This window comes from Ascidiella aspersa, chromosome 2, assembly GCF_963924565.1.
Source record: "Ascidiella aspersa chromosome 2, kaAscAspe10.2, whole genome shotgun sequence".
Taxonomy (NCBI): domain Eukaryota; kingdom Metazoa; phylum Chordata; class Ascidiacea; order Phlebobranchia; family Ascidiidae; genus Ascidiella; species Ascidiella aspersa.
Genome location: NC_139448.1, coordinates 6,695,361 through 6,712,166, shown reverse-complemented (window position 1 = coordinate 6,712,166; position 16,806 = coordinate 6,695,361). Strand labels below are relative to the sequence as shown.

Genomic DNA, 16,806 nt, shown 5'->3' with positions numbered 1-16,806 from the left:
AGTTGTACTAGGAAGGCGCTGCATGCCAGGTATATCGTGCTCATTCATATAGCTTATTCTATAACAAATTTGTGGTTTGTTTTCCTTTTTTTGAATAAACTTACAAACACCAAATAGCCGAATTGTCAGTTCTTGCAACAGTAGGCCTAAAGTTATCACTTGACAAGAAGCATTTCTGCTTAAATCAGAAAATTAAATCAAATAAAAGCCTCACAATCCATAACTTGCATAGAGATAAAAATAATAAATTGCTGTGTGTTTCAAGCTGTTTTTCAAGCATTTCTGCTCAATTTATGAAAATTAAATCAAATAAAAGCCCCATAATCCGTAAATTGCATAGAGATAAAAAATATCTAAAGATATATTTTTTTGGGGGCTTTATATTTTTATTTCAATCACTGCGAAAGTAAATGCGATTTGCTTCTATGTAACGTTCTTAACAGGATTTCTTGAAAAATAAAATAAAATAAAACCGACTTTTCTACATGCAAAAACGCGGCAATGATACACTTAGCAAGTGCAGAAACCACAAAATACTATACAACAAACCAAATTTAGCCTAATTATAAAAATTTGGTCCATTTGGTCATTAAAAATAACAACGTTTCCAACTACCAAACCGCCTGAATTACCCGAAAAACTTTCAATTCGTTTTCGAGGAGTTGCAAGGCCTAATTAAAATAGAAAAACAAGAAATCAATAAAAAAAACCAGAGGAAAATGTGGTAGGATTCTGACCAGGGCCCATTTTCTATGCTATCATATAGTTTATTGAATACTAGGATGCCACCACATTTTTTGACGATTCTAATGCCACTTGTCTATTTTTCTTAAGTATAACTCTGTTAACAAACCCTAAAAAAACTCTGTTGTTAAAGAATTTCTCCTCAAAAAAGAAACACTTTTACGGACTATTGTAACAGAACTTTTTTGACGTTCCGACCGACGACCAATCAGTTTGTGGGCCCGAAATTGTTTGTCGCATTTTTTAATATGCGCCTTATCGTCACATGTTTGCGCACGCGTCACGTTTGCAAACCTCGTTCGACTGCAGATTCATCGGTCATTTCTCGTTAATTATTATTATTGCGGCTCAAGCATAGCAAGAAGCCTGTTAAACAAGCAAACACATTAAGTGCCGCTTCAAGTTGGTCCGATTTTCTCAAATAGCATTTATTAGAAGCCTACATAAAAAGATGTACAATGACCTTAAAAACAATATTGGGCGCTGGTCTAAAAATGTAAACCTGGACAAAAATGTTGTGAAATTCTATACCAGCTTTGAAAATTATTTTTAAATTGCAGTTAGATTGAAGACAAAAATAGAATATATTAAAAATAAACCTAAAAGTTTTTTTACTCAATTTCCAGTTTTTAGCTTCCGTAAATAAACCCAAACTATAGAATAAATTTGAAAGCTGACAGTTAATTTGAAAATATTCCTTGTAATTACTTTAAAAAAATAACAGATTTCAAATATTAATACCCCTGTTTTCCGTAAAAGGATTGATGGGAAACAAATTAGGGCGGTTTCAACTACAATGCTCTTTTTCGTTCTATTGAACCAGGTTGACAAGTATTGATGAATGTGTGCTAACTCATAGCATGGCTCGTTCGAACTTAACCGCAGGCCAGAGGGTCCTAAACTGGTGTCCGTGAATCCCATGGGGGTACGTGGACTAGTTTTAGGGGTTCATGAAGGCTTTATTCCAATCTTAGATTAGTATTTAAAAATTTGAGTAACATATTTAAAACAAAATATCTTAAATCAAAAGAACGCACTGCCGCCTTATTCCTGTTATGTATTAAGACTTTTGAGTTTCACATTTGTTGGAAAAATAGCAGGGTTCCTAAGTTTACCTGTTTTATGACATCGTCTATAAAATAATCATGCCGACCCATGTCCAAGGGAAACTAAATAAAATTGTCGGGAGTCTGCGTTGAAAAAGTTTAATGACCACTGTCATGAATCGGTTTAAAGTGTTGTTTATTGTGGTTGATACATCTGGGACACACCTATTAATCAGTTTTGATGGATGACAGGCGACTTTTTCTCCTGCAATATTTATTTGGTTAAAACACTAAAACGGAAATGCTCAAAACAATATACTTCATTGTACTTTGAGCAGAATAACTACTATGCAATAAATAAGTAATTGGAACGCATTGCAAAGTTTAACGAGAGATTCAGAAGAGGCCAATGGCATTTACTGTTTTCAGGGGAGTATATAGTGTGACGTTTTTATGCTAAAAATCCGCTAGATCCTTTGCGCCAATTGCGTCACATTAAAACAGCAAAACAAATACCAAAACATTTAGCATGCTATTTAGTCTACCGCACACCAGGTTTAAAGGTCATAAATATAAGTAGACGCTGGAATAAAATATTGAAATCACGCAGGATAGAACTATTGCAAGTGTTTGCAACAGATAGAAAGAGCAAATAGTACAAACGCAACAGATAGTGCAAATCAGTTAAATTTACCGATAGATAGCAGTAATGTTACAGCACCCAGTAGGATAACTAAAAAACGACCAAGAATCTGGTTAGCTGAATTCGATGTGGTGGTTGTGCGTGGAGTTGTAGTAACAACGATAGACTTAGCTTTATTGCAACCATCGCTGTAGCAGCAGGATACCACGCAATTTCTACAAAAAATATTTTTTGTTAGGTCTTTATTCGTCATAGGTTTTGCATCCAAACTATTTCAAAACCTTTTCAAAATTCTCGAGATAAAAACGTTCCGCACGATGTCGGTATAGGGTTGGTTCTAAACCGATGAATTATTGCGTTTTTGCTGACTCACCACACGAAGAGATATTGTGACTCCACTGTAAACATTAAAAGCTAGATGCTTATGTGATGTAGTGCGAAACTTGACTATATTTAGTTTCATAAAAAAAGTAAATTCAATGTGTTTACAATTTTCAAAAAAAATCTTTTGTAGACAAATCGACAACGTTTGGAATTAAAGTACTTCATACGTTTAAACTAACTTAAAGCCTAGACCATGACAGTATATATTTTACAATAATCGTTACACACTCAAATCTTTACTGAAAATGGAGTTTAGCAAACCGTTTTAACAATTTGTTGTGATTGCATTTTTTCGTCTTTTCGATACATTTTAAGGATTCACTGTAGTATGTTGTTCACGTTAGTTGAAACCAGCTTTCACTTACTGGATAGGTATTGTGATGACGTTGGTTGCCTCGTTTATGCATCTGGACTGGATGTTGGTGCAATTGTCCGGAGCGCATTTGAAAGACTGAATGTTGGTCGTCAAGCCTAAATCAAGTCTAAGGATAATGTACGCACGCTAGCGACATTTGATTCCTTTTTAGTAGGGTTTATAGCATTGGTCGGTCATACCTTCACTGTAGAAGCAAGTCTATTTCATCCAACTTTAATGTTGGGTTGTAAACCTTTGATTGTAGTCGTGCCAGTACCCCAATTTATTACAAAAATTAAAACAAGTGCGTGCATATGGGTTAACAAACATATTCAGGGCATTTTAAGGCCTGCAATTTTGAGTTGACCAAGACTAATAGTAGCGGTAGCAGGCACATTTGTTTCGAGACTGTTAACTCACAACATTGCGAAAAAGCACAACTGTATACGCCTTAACCGTGGCCTAACCTAAAACCAGGCAGACGTTTGGGGCAAAACGCCATTAGGCGGCTAATCTAAGACAAGGGCTTACCCGGGTAGTTAAACTCCGTCTGCAGACAGCCATACGTGCAGTTGCCAAACGAGATATCACTCTTAGTTGAACTAATAGCGCCTATCGAGCAATTAAAACTGAGGATGCCTTTGGGTGCTGCTGTCAACAATACGAAGCACAGCGCTATATCGGTATAATAACGTATCATCGACATAAAGGAAACTGGTAATCTGCTTAATAACACACAATACAGCATTCGATTAGTTTGGGAAAACATTTTTGAGCTTTTGTGAGAAGGTATTTTGCAAATACAACGTATAATTTTGTATTTGTACATTTTTAAGATGTTTTAAAAAGGTATGATAACTACAAACGATCCAAGTTATGTGTATTTTACCGGATTTTGTAAACAAGTCCCCAGTCAAGTCATAATTGGAGCAAGTCATTTCCAAGTCCTTTTCATACAAATTAAACATTAAACTAGTTTTAAGTCAAGGCATTTTTCCCAAATCAAGTTATTTTAAAACAGCGACTTAAATAAGTTAAGTGATTGACTTAAACTATTAAAACATTGTGTTCTGCTATGCGTTACGATTAGATAGTGTAACTCATGGCTGTGAATCTACACCGATTAAACACAAATAAATTTTATCAACTCAAGTTTATAACCGATTTATTGGAAAACGTGCTGTATACAAGTTTTGAAGTAAAGGTTTTGTTGTCACAACACATTTGACAAAACGCTAAGTTTTCAACGACTTTATAAATGTTGACCAGAACACATTTATGACCTTTTACAAGTTGGACAGGTTTACAAACCTTTATCAAAACAAACATATTAAAAATATTCCCGATTTAGCTGGACTATATAAAATATTGCAAGTTCTATCTTATACTCATCTAACATATTCAAATCACCGCGATAAACTATGACTATACTACACGTTCTGCATATTATTTGTTGTACAGTTAGTTCATTAGGAACATCCCAAAAGCGTCCGTTTAAAGCAGCCAATGGCACATTGGATGACGTATGGCTGTATTTGCGCTACAGGCCGGTTTGACGTCACTTTTTGACGCATCCTGCGTTGAACGGGAAGCGTTGGGCACGAGTTCTACTGACGAAGCTGTCAATGCATGTGTTGAGCATTAGACCAAGGTCCGGTTTGTATACGCCTTAAAGTTTGGGGTTTAGTTATTAAGGGTGGTACGAAATAATATGCAAAACAACTTTGTGCAAGTTTTTTGTTATTTGCGGTGAAAAATAGAGTGTGGCTAGCTAAATCGCAAGCACGCTGTTGAACTTCCATCTTTTTGTTTGTCTTTTTGCATATTTCATACCGCTCATGTGTTGTATTAGTAGTCTGTTTGCTATACCTCTAAATGAATTTATCGCGGATATAAAAAGATATTTCATTCTAAATGCAGAATTATAAATAAACACTTAGGAACCTTTTCTAAACCTCAATTTTTAAACAGTGAAAAAGGTTCATTGGGATATCAAATCTTATGAAAGTCCTAAATAACGCAACCTTAGTCCACCAAATAGACATTCCTTACTGAGTACACAATATTTCTTTAGTTGACAATTTGATTGTATTTCATTGCAACAGTGAAACAGTGTACAAACTCGTCATCTAAAATTTTACACTAAAACAGTAACAGTCTCACAAACTAATTAACAATCCAATTGTTTCTGCTTATTTAAAACGTGCTCTTTATGAGGTCAATCAATTTATAAGTCATGTTGTTCGAAAATGTTTATGTCAATGCAGAAGTCCAGGAAAGTCAAATGTCGTTTCTAAGTAATATAAAGTTTGCAAGGTCGAACGGATTTTTTTATAGAGTTGACACCACGATAAACAAATATTTCACATGACAGTAATAATATATAGAATTAAACAGAGTAAAATAAATAAATACCCATAAATAAGAAAAAACTAGAAAAGCACGAGACAAGCCACAATCGAAACTTGCATGTTAAAATGTTAAGTAGAGAATGAACCGAAATTTACTCGTGTCTGTTAAAAATAGAAAACCAACACTGAGCAGTATGCAAACGATGCTTGAATCCCGTTTCACTGGCTGTTGTTTACATTAGGTTATCGTTGCATTACGTTATTTTATAGCATATAAATAGTTAATTTGTTTATTAAGGATATTTCACTTTTCAGAGTAAACATTTCAGTTGGTAGAGTAATTTGTGTTTCAGATTTGAAATCATTTGCCCACCTATAAATTAATATGTTTTTGAGAAATACAATGAAAATTATTATCCACATTATTGCTTATAAAAACTGTTTGAGGAAAATAACTCAGTTAGGCTGAGTGGCCAAAAAATAAATTCACTAGTAATAATCAAAAGAAATAAAAATGTTCACCATCGCTTGCGCGCTTTGATCATAAGCTTTTCGTCAATCAATTAAATTTCTGCTTTTAATGCATTCACTTTTTATTGCCAAACCATTGATCACGAAATGGGTTTCTTGATCTAAAGACAGCTAGTATATAACTGCTAAAAATGACTCTCGAATTAAGGTCGTCATGTTATGCCTGTCTTTATCCATGGTCATTGTGTTTTGCTCGAGCTTCGTTCAATGTCATTTCGCCCTCCTCAATTCGAAAGCAGCGTTTCACATGAAACGCAAAACCTAAATGACCATTCTGTTTGGTTATGAAAGATTGCCGTTTTATGTGCTTTTTCACTGGAGCAATATTTTACTTTAGTTGTTGTTGTTGCTGTTGTTGTTTCACTTGCTGTTGTTGCTTTTCTTATTGCTGTTTTTGTTGCTATTGCTGTTGCTATCATTGTTGCTGTTATTGTTGCTGTCGTTGTTTCTTTTGTGGTTGCTGTTGTTGTTGCTGTTGATATTGCTGTTGTTGTTGCTATTGCTGTTGTTGTTGCTGTTGCTATTGATGTTGCTGTTGTTGTTGCTATTGCTGTTATTGTTGCTGTCGTTGTTTCTTTTGTGGTTGCTGTTGTTGTTGCTGTTGATATTGGTGCTGTTGTTGCTATTGCTGTTGTTGTTGCGGTTGGTATTGCTATTGCTGTTGTTGTTGCTATTGCTGTTGTTGTTGCTGTTGTTGCGATCCGTTCTTTCTTCCGCAATGGTTTTTCCTCCCGTTTTATACGCAAGGATGCCCAGAGAATAAGTGAGGAAAATCACGACCTACGTTAATAAGTTTGACTCAAAATTATACAACGAGAAAGTAGTTAGTGCAAATGTAAACCATTTGTGTACCAGATATAAGATATAAAATAAGAACGCCGCCTTTACAGATTTACGTGAATACAGCGTCTTTTGCAATGTTATTTGAACAGTTTAAATCAAAGAGATTATAACCATGAGGACAAACTCTCACTTTTGCCTTTTTTCTTTTGCCTTTAAGCAATGCATTCTACTTCGACAGCCGTTACGGTCTGATTCACAATAAGAAAAACATCATCTTTCCCATTTAAGCCTGTTATAAAAATGTACGCTTTTGGCGTAATTTGTTGTTTAATGACCCCTAGTCCTAAGTTAAACCGTTTTCTGTTTACAAAATTGACTTGGTAGGACAGGCAAGGTTATCACAAGTTGCGTGACACTTTCTTAGGACCCTACTGTACATTTTTGAAAGGCGTGTTACTGTTAAAATGTACGCGATTGAACTATGTCGTTGATTTCGGGGCTCTTTCCATTTGGTACGTAGAAAGCAACGCAAAAAACGGTCTACAAATGCCGCATAACGCAACGCACATCATTATTTTATTATTAATAATAATGCTCTACCAACCCAAACTCAAACCCGCACCGTAACCTGTTGCCGTATGCGGTATTTGTTGACCGTTTTTTGCGTTACTTTCTACGTTAAGATTTATGTGAGGAGTTGGCGTATAAATTAAATTAATATCACTTAGTTTGTTGTTAATCTCAAGGTGCCGAACTCATTAAACTTAACTGTATGGCGGTGTTAATTGTTAGCTTCTTAATGTTTAATGTAAATGATATAGGTATTTTGCATTGTACACTGTACACTACAGAGCCTATTACAGAAAAAGAAACTTTTGGTAAACCAAACCCATAAATGAATTGACTTTAGTGTATAAATTTTAGTAAAAATTGTAGAATTCCAAATTTGATAAGTGTGCTGCAAATCAAAATTCTTATTTGAGGGCATCGCAAAAAAAGTTTGCGAACCACTACCTTACATTACTATTGGAATACAAATGTATCTATTTCTATACTACTGTTTAAGATCCCAAATTTAGCGGTGGGGCGCAGTAGTGCTATGTTCATTTAGGAAATGTTCTTTACGCAAATATATCCTTATCCTAAAAAATACTTTCCATACAGTAATTTTTCATTAGTATGCCAGTGTTCAGTGCGCAAAATAAATTTATGCTGTACTGCTGCTCTAAATAGTCTTCTATATACTTGTTCCAGTGTTACAAATTAAGACACATTGAAATTGATACCATAAACTGAAAATTAATACCAAATTCTTTGAAAACATCGTTCAAACAAAAAGTTTTTGCACCTCAGTTTGCTGTGTGTAATATTTAACTAGCAAATATTATTGGTGGTGTGCTGTTTGTGCGAGTGAAGCAAGCAATTAGCATTTGTAGTTACATTTGAAATCAGTAGTTACCAAATGTCACTGAATTCAGTTAATAATTTTGCAAATTATATTATATTTGATTGCTCAGTATTGGAGTATGGTATTATAATGTTAAACTTCTCCACTTGGTTTATTTTTATAGAACTTGCTCGTATTTACTAGTTAAACTATAATAAGAACACATATTCGTCTATAACTGTGATTCAGCCATTCTGGGATTATGTTGGACATTGCTTAAAGACATATCAACAGTAAAGTGGGAAAATAAAAAAATAGTCAGTCTATTCCTCAAAGATACAACAAATCTCTGGTAAGATTATTGTGACAATGAGATCATAGTGTAATGCAAACCATTATAGAGTATTTATTTTACTTATAAACAAAACTTTAAACTGCCATCTGTCCATGGGTAAAGTTTAGGCCTATCTAGTTTAGGGCTACCCAAACTTTTCAGTCTGTGACTGCTTTTATTGTATTAAAATTTTTGACCCACTAGGTTTAACATTTTAAAACATAACATTTCTCGATGTCTACTTTGGCATGTATTTATTGAAGTAATCTGCATTACATAATTTGCCATTAACATACCAAACAAAAAAAATAACAATTTTATAAATTTAGCACTTGTATAAAATTTAACTCCATGAGCAACCCCCAGTTTGGAAAGCCCTGGTCTAGTTATACAAAACTTCCGAGTACTTTTACCAATGTTTTGTTTGTGACTTACTGGCATATTTTAAGTATTTATTTATTTAAAATTTTTTTTTATTTTAGTATGTTACACTATTTTTCTATTATACAGGTTGGAAAACTGATCGGGAACCTCCACTTAAAAAGTTCTGGTCACAGAACGAGCAGATTAAAAAGTAAAACACAATAAATTCCTTCAAATTTTCCACCCTTTTACCATTTGTTGTGCTGCAAGAAGCCTATTAATTAATGTGAAACTTTATTCTCTTGTGGATAACATATGACACTGCTTTACACAAATTCCTACTGGCAATTGTTTTGGGCTTTTGATTTGGATTTCTTAAGTCAGGGTGGTCCAAGGTTGCACAATATTTCTTACATATTCTTTACGGGCCACAAAGCAGGCTACATGCAGGCCAGGAGCGGATAAACGATTTTCGTTAGGTCGGAGCATGAAGGGGTTTACAGATGACGGCACAAAGCATTGTCAAAAAGTAACTGTCGAAAGATATATAAACTGCACAAACTTTCTGCTATCACCAAATTGTGCACAAATAAAATCGAGCGATACTAATCAGACTGGCAGTGTAATCGCACAAATGTAAACCTAACCAAACCATTGCAGTATGCTTACTGATTGTTGGTCACTTATATTTCTTTAAAATAAACCCTGTACGCATTACAATAATTCAACAGTGCATCGCGGGCCACAAACAATGATGTCGGGCCTGGGTTTTGGACCACCCTGTCTTAAGTAATCAATTCTTGTTAAAAGTGTCATTATTTTCCTACTTCTTTGGTAATATGCAAACTCAGGCAAGCAAAACAAAATAATGTTTATTTAAAATTTATTTGGTTAAACATGGCAGGAATCAATAAATTTAAGGAATGAATAAAGTTCTTTATTGACGCCAGATTCCAGAGGCCATTTCAGTATTGTACTCTTTTGTGTAGTACCTGGTCAACAGCGTCTGTAAAAACACAATTTATCGACCAATATATTACAAATGTTTTTTATAATTTTATTAAATTATCTCTCTTTGCACTGATTTATTATATTTATATTTCCAAGTGTAGTAAACATTTTGTTTTATATGAATAAAATATTTATAAATTTTTACTTTGTCGTCAAAAGAGTTGTTGAGTTATTACTTATTCTGAATAAATTTCAGGAAATAAATTATAGACTGTAAAAGTATAGTGGCTTAATTTAGAGTAAATAAAAAATTCCACACAGAACTAGGTAGCATATTGTACAGGTTTGAAATCAGGACTGTTGAGTCTGCCTCGAGGAATCGGTTTGTTTTGCTGGAGTCAGACTCGGGACTCGAGTAAGACCATGTAAAACTACCCGACTCCCAAGTCTGACATGCGCAGTAAACTAATATGATCGCCAACTGAAAATTGTAAAGGTGGAATATAGCATGTGGTGGAATATTTTCCAACCACGTATTATGAATGAATGAATTATATGACACCCCTATAAGTGTATAGCTGAATATCCATTGTTAAACAGGCTGTTTAGTCAGGGCCAGACTCGGGACTCGAATGAAATGCCACATTTACCCGGAGTCGGACTCGGGTTATTTTTAACCGACTCCGCAGCCCTGTTTGAAATAGATATTTTTGTTTGCGAAAAGTATTTTTTACCTTGAGTGCTTCTCAACTCTTTTCTCCCTAATAGCTGATAACAAAAGTTTGGAGCTTAACTGCTGGAGGATGTAGTTGAATGAATATCAAAGCCCATGTATAGAAATAGGTGACATCTTGTAAACAGCTTAAATATATATATATCTTTATTCAGTTTAAACTTGATTGGATAACTGGTAGTAAAAGAATAAAGGTTATTATTACATTTAATTTCAACAGATTACAAGACTGCATAATCTGGTGCTTTCCTTTTTCAATGAACAATATTACACACCAAGTTTGTGTTCACCGAACCCTATCCAGTACCAAAATGTGTAATGTTAACATTCCTTAACACCAAAAATAAAGAATAATTGAATATATTACAAGATCCCTACTCTAATTTTCTTTAAGTTTTTTACTGTAATGCTAAAATAAACGAAACTGGGGCAATAAAAATAACTTTAAGCAATATTGTAATATTTTGTTTATTGTACTATATAAGCAAACACAAAAAGTTGTACCAAAAGGCTTAATAGTAATAATAAAAAAGGTAAATTCCTCTCCAGCACCCCGGTTTGGAACCACTGGTCTACTCTACAGAAACGCGTTGTACGCTTCCGCAGTCATATATGCCGGTTGCTCCCCAGATTGGAAACTTTGGATATTGCGCGGGGGAGATGTTTTGCAGCTGAAAAAATGCGCGGCTGAAAATAAAATTTCGACTTGAACTTGCGCGGCTGAAAATAAACCATCAGGCTACCGAAAGTTGTAAATTGCAAATTTATATTAAACTTACAGCGTTCATAGAATACTTGAATCACTGCGCAATTTTTGGTTGGTGTGCGGGCGCAGTGCGCAGGTAAATATTTAAAAAGTTGGATAGTATAGCATTTAATGTGCAATATTACTCGAAATTGCCTAATTTGACGTCACTAAACACGTGACCGTTGTCCACTGATGCGTGACCAAATCGCCGAACTGTGCGTTTTTAGCGTTTCGCAAGTGATTCTACATGATGCATTATATTATATACGTTTTGTTTTTTTGTGCTTGTTAAGTTTCATACAGAAGTTTGCGCGGCTAAAGTTTTGCGCGTTTGCTCGAGTCAGATTTGCGCGGCTGAACACATTTTCTATAAAATGCGCGGCTGTGACCGCGGCTGAAAGTGCTACTGCGCGGGGGATAAATCCAGGATAAATCCCCCGCGCAGGCCAAACTTTCCAACCTGGGTTGCTCCAAAATTTTAGCTCACCAACATACAAGTCAAGCCCAGTTGTTTACGTTTTACTATTATGCACTAGAGCGGAACTCTGTCGAAAGTAGAACAATGGGTTACGTCACAGTTTGTCCTCATGGTTATAATCTCTTTGGTTTAAATTAATTGTTTATTTCTATTGCTACTGTTAAGATTGTTTTATACATTTAGCTACTTTCCTTACACGAAAGTCAATAGATCGCTTAACTAAAATTTGACCACTAAATGGCACTGACGATGTATAAATAATTTGGTTTGGATTTCTACAAAAAAACGCTATCAATATTAGGAATTTACACAAATATCAAACATTACATACTTAATCGTTTTGTAAGGTCAAACGACAGAATAGTTTTAAAATTGTTTTGTTGTTTTGCCAAATTCAACGTTTTGCCCAGATTTTATTTCTTGATTACCTTGGTGGCACAAAGTATGATGAACACATAGAAGGCCATCTGACTGTTGAAGTATTTTCTGCACGTTGTCTGCTTTCCATCCTCTGTACTCCAAACCGAACAGGTCATGTCCAGAAAGCGGCCGATCATTATGGGGTAGGGAATTCCCCCCAGACCCCGGTCAAATATCCACTAGAAAATCAATCTTAAAACGTTAGGATGAATAGTTAAGGTTAATGGGTGCCGTTATTGGCCAGACAACTACAGAAGGCTTGATCACAGAACGCATATTGTGTAAAATAATGCTTCAGTAGCTGATAAGTGCTGTTGATTTCCTTCAACTAAGTTCTTTGTACGAACAGGATGCATTAGGCAGTGGTTCCATGGTTGTTTCTTGAGGTGCTTCCTTTATAGCCAGTGTAGCGCAGTTGGTAGAGCGACGGTCCCGGTATGACCGGACGTCGTGAGTTCGAACCTCACCACAGGTTATATTGTTTTTCTACCTTGGCCTTGGTTGCACTAGAATCATGACTCCAGAAGTCTCGATACACATTGTGTACTGTATATGTATATTTCAGTTCCCGAAAATATAGGCTTATTGATGCCCTTTAATTTAGGTTGTATGTTTGAACAGGGTGCAGCAGGCAATGGTGATATAAGTTTGTATAAATCCTTATTGACCGCCTAACCTTGCATAATAGTAATCCTGCAATGTGTGGTTTTACATTAATACTCCTCATACACTTTTTGTTATATTTAGGCCGAGTATTTATTTTAGGACGCACTGTTTTACTGATTTTCAGGGTTTTTTTCCCAATAAATCAAAAACCTAAAGTTTTTTTACTTAATTTTCAGTTTTTAGTTTCCGTAAATAAACCCAAACTGTAGAATAAATTTGAAAGCTGACAGTTAATTTGAAAATATTCCTTGTAATTACTTTTAAAAAGGTAACAGATTTCAAATATTAATACTCCTGTTTTCCGCAAAAGCTTGACGGGAAACAAATAAATGCGGTTTCAACTCCATTGCTCTTTTTCGTTCTATTCCACCAGGTTGACAAATATTGATGAATGTGTGCTAACTCATAGCATGGCTCGTTGGAACTGGACCGCTGGCCAGAGGGTCTAGTTTTAGGGGTCCATGAAAGCCTTATTCCAATCTTAGATTGGTATTTAAAAATTTGAGTAACATTTTTAAGACAAAAATGCTTAAATCAAAAAAACGCACTGCCGCCTTATTACTTAATGTGTTTAGACTTTTGAGATTCACATTTGTTGGAAAAATAGCAGGGTTCCTAAGTTTACCTGTTTTATGACGTCGTCTATAAAATAATCATGCCGAATGTCCGAAGGAAACTAAATAAAATTGTCGGGAGTCTGCGTTGAAACAAAGTTTAAGAACCACTGTCATGGATTGGTTTAAAATGTTGCAGCCTATATGTATATTGTGGTTGATACATCTGCGACACACATGTTAATAAGTTGTGATGAATGACAGGCGACATTTTCTCCTGCAATATTTATTTGGTTAAAACACTAAAACGGAAATGCTCAAAGCAATAAACTTCAATGTAGTTTGAGCAGAATAAGTACTATGCAATAAATAAGTAATTGGAACGTATTGCAAAGTTTAACGAGAGATTTGGAAAGAGTCGAATGGCTTCCTCTGTTTACACGGGAGTACCCAGCTAACACACAACGTTTTTTCGACGTTCGGATTTTTTTTTAAAACTAAGTAAACGTTGTGGGAATGTGTCCAAACGAACGTTAAGAAAATACGTCGAGGCCGTGTTATCAAAACGTAATGTAAAACGTAGCACTAACGTCAAAATTAACGTTAAGAAAAACCGCAATGCGACCAAATTTCAACGTCATTTGTAACGTACAAACAACGTTGATTACAGACGTCGATCTTAACATGTTTTACATCATTTTGGACGTCACTTCGAACGTTTGTTGAACGTTATTTTTTAACGTTGAGACGAACCACAATGAAACAAATTTACAACGTCATAGGTGACATGCAAATAACGTTTATTACTAACGTAAAATCTAACATTTTTAGACCGGTTTAGACGTCTTTTACACGTTTAATTAATGCTGTATATTTAACGTTCCGTAAAACTATAACGCAACCAGCTTAGAACGTCATACGTGACGTAGAATTCACGTTCATTTCTGACGTCACAATTAACTTGTTATAGACAAATTTTAACGTAACTTCAAACGTTTGATTAACGTTCTTTCGTAACGTTGAAACAAACCAAATGCAACTTATTTCAAAACGTCATAAATCACGTACAAAAAACGTTGTTTACTGACGTCAAAACTAACGTCTTTTCAGCCACTTTTGACGTCGTTTAAACGTTTTTTCAATGGTATTCTTTAAAAAAATTGTGGCGCACCACAATGTAACCTGATTATAACGTAAAAAGTGACGTACGAACAAGGTTAATTACTTACTTCGAGGCTAATAACTTGTTTTAGGCTATTTTGTACGTCAGAGCGAACGTTTTGCTAACATTATTTTTAAACTTTGTGACCACCATTGATGTAACTAGTTTACAACGTGATACGTGACGTACAATCAACATTAAATTCTGACATTAAAGCTAATTTCTTGGAGACCAGGACGCCATTTTAAGCGTTATAATAACGTCAATTTACCGTTTTGACTAACTACAATGTTATATAATTAAAACGTAAAACGTGACGTAACAACAACGTTACCTTTTGTAACAAGCATATTTTTTTTATGACTATTTTATACATCATTTCTCATTTCTCAACCTTATTACAAACCTTAATGTAACCAACTTAGAACATCATAGGTGACGTACATGCAACGTTAATTACTCACGTCAAAGTAAACTTGATTTCATTTCATACGTTGTCGTGAGAAACCACAATGGACCCAATTTATTAAATCATACGTGACGTACAATCAACGGTGATTTCTGACGTCAAAGCTAACTTATTTAAGACGGTTTTGGATGCAATTTTAAACGTTTTAATAACGTTATTTCTTGACGTTGCGACAATCTAAGATCCAACTAACTGACAACGTCACGCGTGAAGTATAAATGACGTTGAATTCTAAGGTCAAAGCTAACTTCTTTGACAGCATTTTGGACGTGATTTTAAGCGTTTTAACAACGTTATTTTTTGGTTTGTAACTAACAACAATGCAATCTAATTAGAACTTCACGTGACGTAAAAACTACGGTAAATACTGACATCGAAGCTTACTTGTGTTTAGAATTAGACTATTTTATACGTCATTTTTAACGTTAATAAAGCGTTATTTTTCAACGTTATTACAATCTTCAATATAACCAATTCAAAACATCATACGTGGCGTATATGCAAAAAGCAATGATAACTGTCGCTGAAGATAACTTATTTGAAACCATTTTAAATGCTATTTTCAAAAGTTCCAATAACTTTATTTCTTGACATTACGAAAAACTAAAACGCGACCAAATTTGCAACATCTTAAATGATCGTAGTCATTTCGAAGGTTACGGCAAACCACAATGCAATCGGATTAAAACGTTAAACGTGACGTATACAACAAGGTATATACCTGACATCGAGGTCAACTTGTTTTAGACTATTTTATACATAAATTAAAACATTTCATTAATATTGTTTAGCGTTGATACAAACGTCAAAGGAACCCTATCAAAACGTTAAACGTGAGGTAGAAACAACATCAATTAGCCTACTTACGTTGAAGATAACTGATTTTACTAACTTTCCAAGTTTTAATTTTCGTTAAATAGAAATGCTCTCTTTTAAGGAATGCGTCGGGATTATGTAGCCTATGTACAAAATGTTTGTTTTTTTCTGTAATGTGTTTTGATTAACTTTTTTAGAAAATGTAAAGAAGTATACTTAGTTATGCTTACATAAAATAGAGATGTGACTTAATTTAAGATAGCATTTTAGTAAGGGTAACATTGTCTTTACATGAAACAAATCGCATAAAAAAGTACCTAGCACAGCGACCGCTATAGACGCAGTTTCCTGGATAGACAAGAATGTCGCTCCCTGCTGCTTTTTTTTTGCGGTTTTCGAACGGCGCGTAAACTCGTGATTGGCCAATATGCGGATGACATCACAGTCCAGTTTGAACATTTGCTATCAGGACATTGGAATTCAAAATAAGTTTGGCAGCTCAGCGCTAGAGTGCTTGTTAGATATTTAGGTTGTTTTCCTTAAACCATGAAGATTAGGGTTACATAAAAAGATTAGGCTTTGTTATCAAATATATTTTCAGGTTAAATAGTCTAAGCTGTATTTGTAGTTTTATTTATAACTTTTATTTTAAGTAGGAAAAAAAATAATTTACTGAATAAATGACTTTAAAGCCTCCATTAATTTTCATCTAACATAGAAAAACAAGCTCTATTACCTCTGTGGGCAATTGCATTCTACGGCGAGTGAACACCCAAATTTTTTAGACAATTTTAATGCAAATCTTGATCTTTGTATCATGCCAGCGTAAATACCTTGGGTGTGCATAAAACCCCAAATGAACACTTGATAATTCATTACTGAAGATCT

At 34.6% G+C, this 16,806-nt stretch overlaps 2 long non-coding RNA genes across 2 annotated transcripts; both read right to left on the bottom strand.

The window, feature by feature from the left end:
• Window positions 1-2,128: 2,128 nt before the first annotated feature.
• LOC146163333 (uncharacterized) lies at window positions 2,129-4,158 on the bottom strand. Its single transcript, XR_014494587.1, has 3 exons — window positions 3,704-4,158; window positions 3,183-3,288; window positions 2,129-2,648 (listed from the first exon to the last, which is right to left on the bottom strand). It is a non-coding gene; the product is annotated as an uncharacterized LOC146163333 (long non-coding RNA).
• A 5,246-nt stretch (window positions 4,159-9,404) lies between these two features.
• LOC146163332 (uncharacterized) lies at window positions 9,405-10,800 on the bottom strand. The gene is made up of 2 exons (XR_014494570.1): window positions 10,607-10,800; window positions 9,405-9,927 (listed from the first exon to the last, which is right to left on the bottom strand). It is a non-coding gene; the product is annotated as an uncharacterized LOC146163332 (long non-coding RNA).
• Window positions 10,801-16,806: the final 6,006 nt, after the last annotated feature.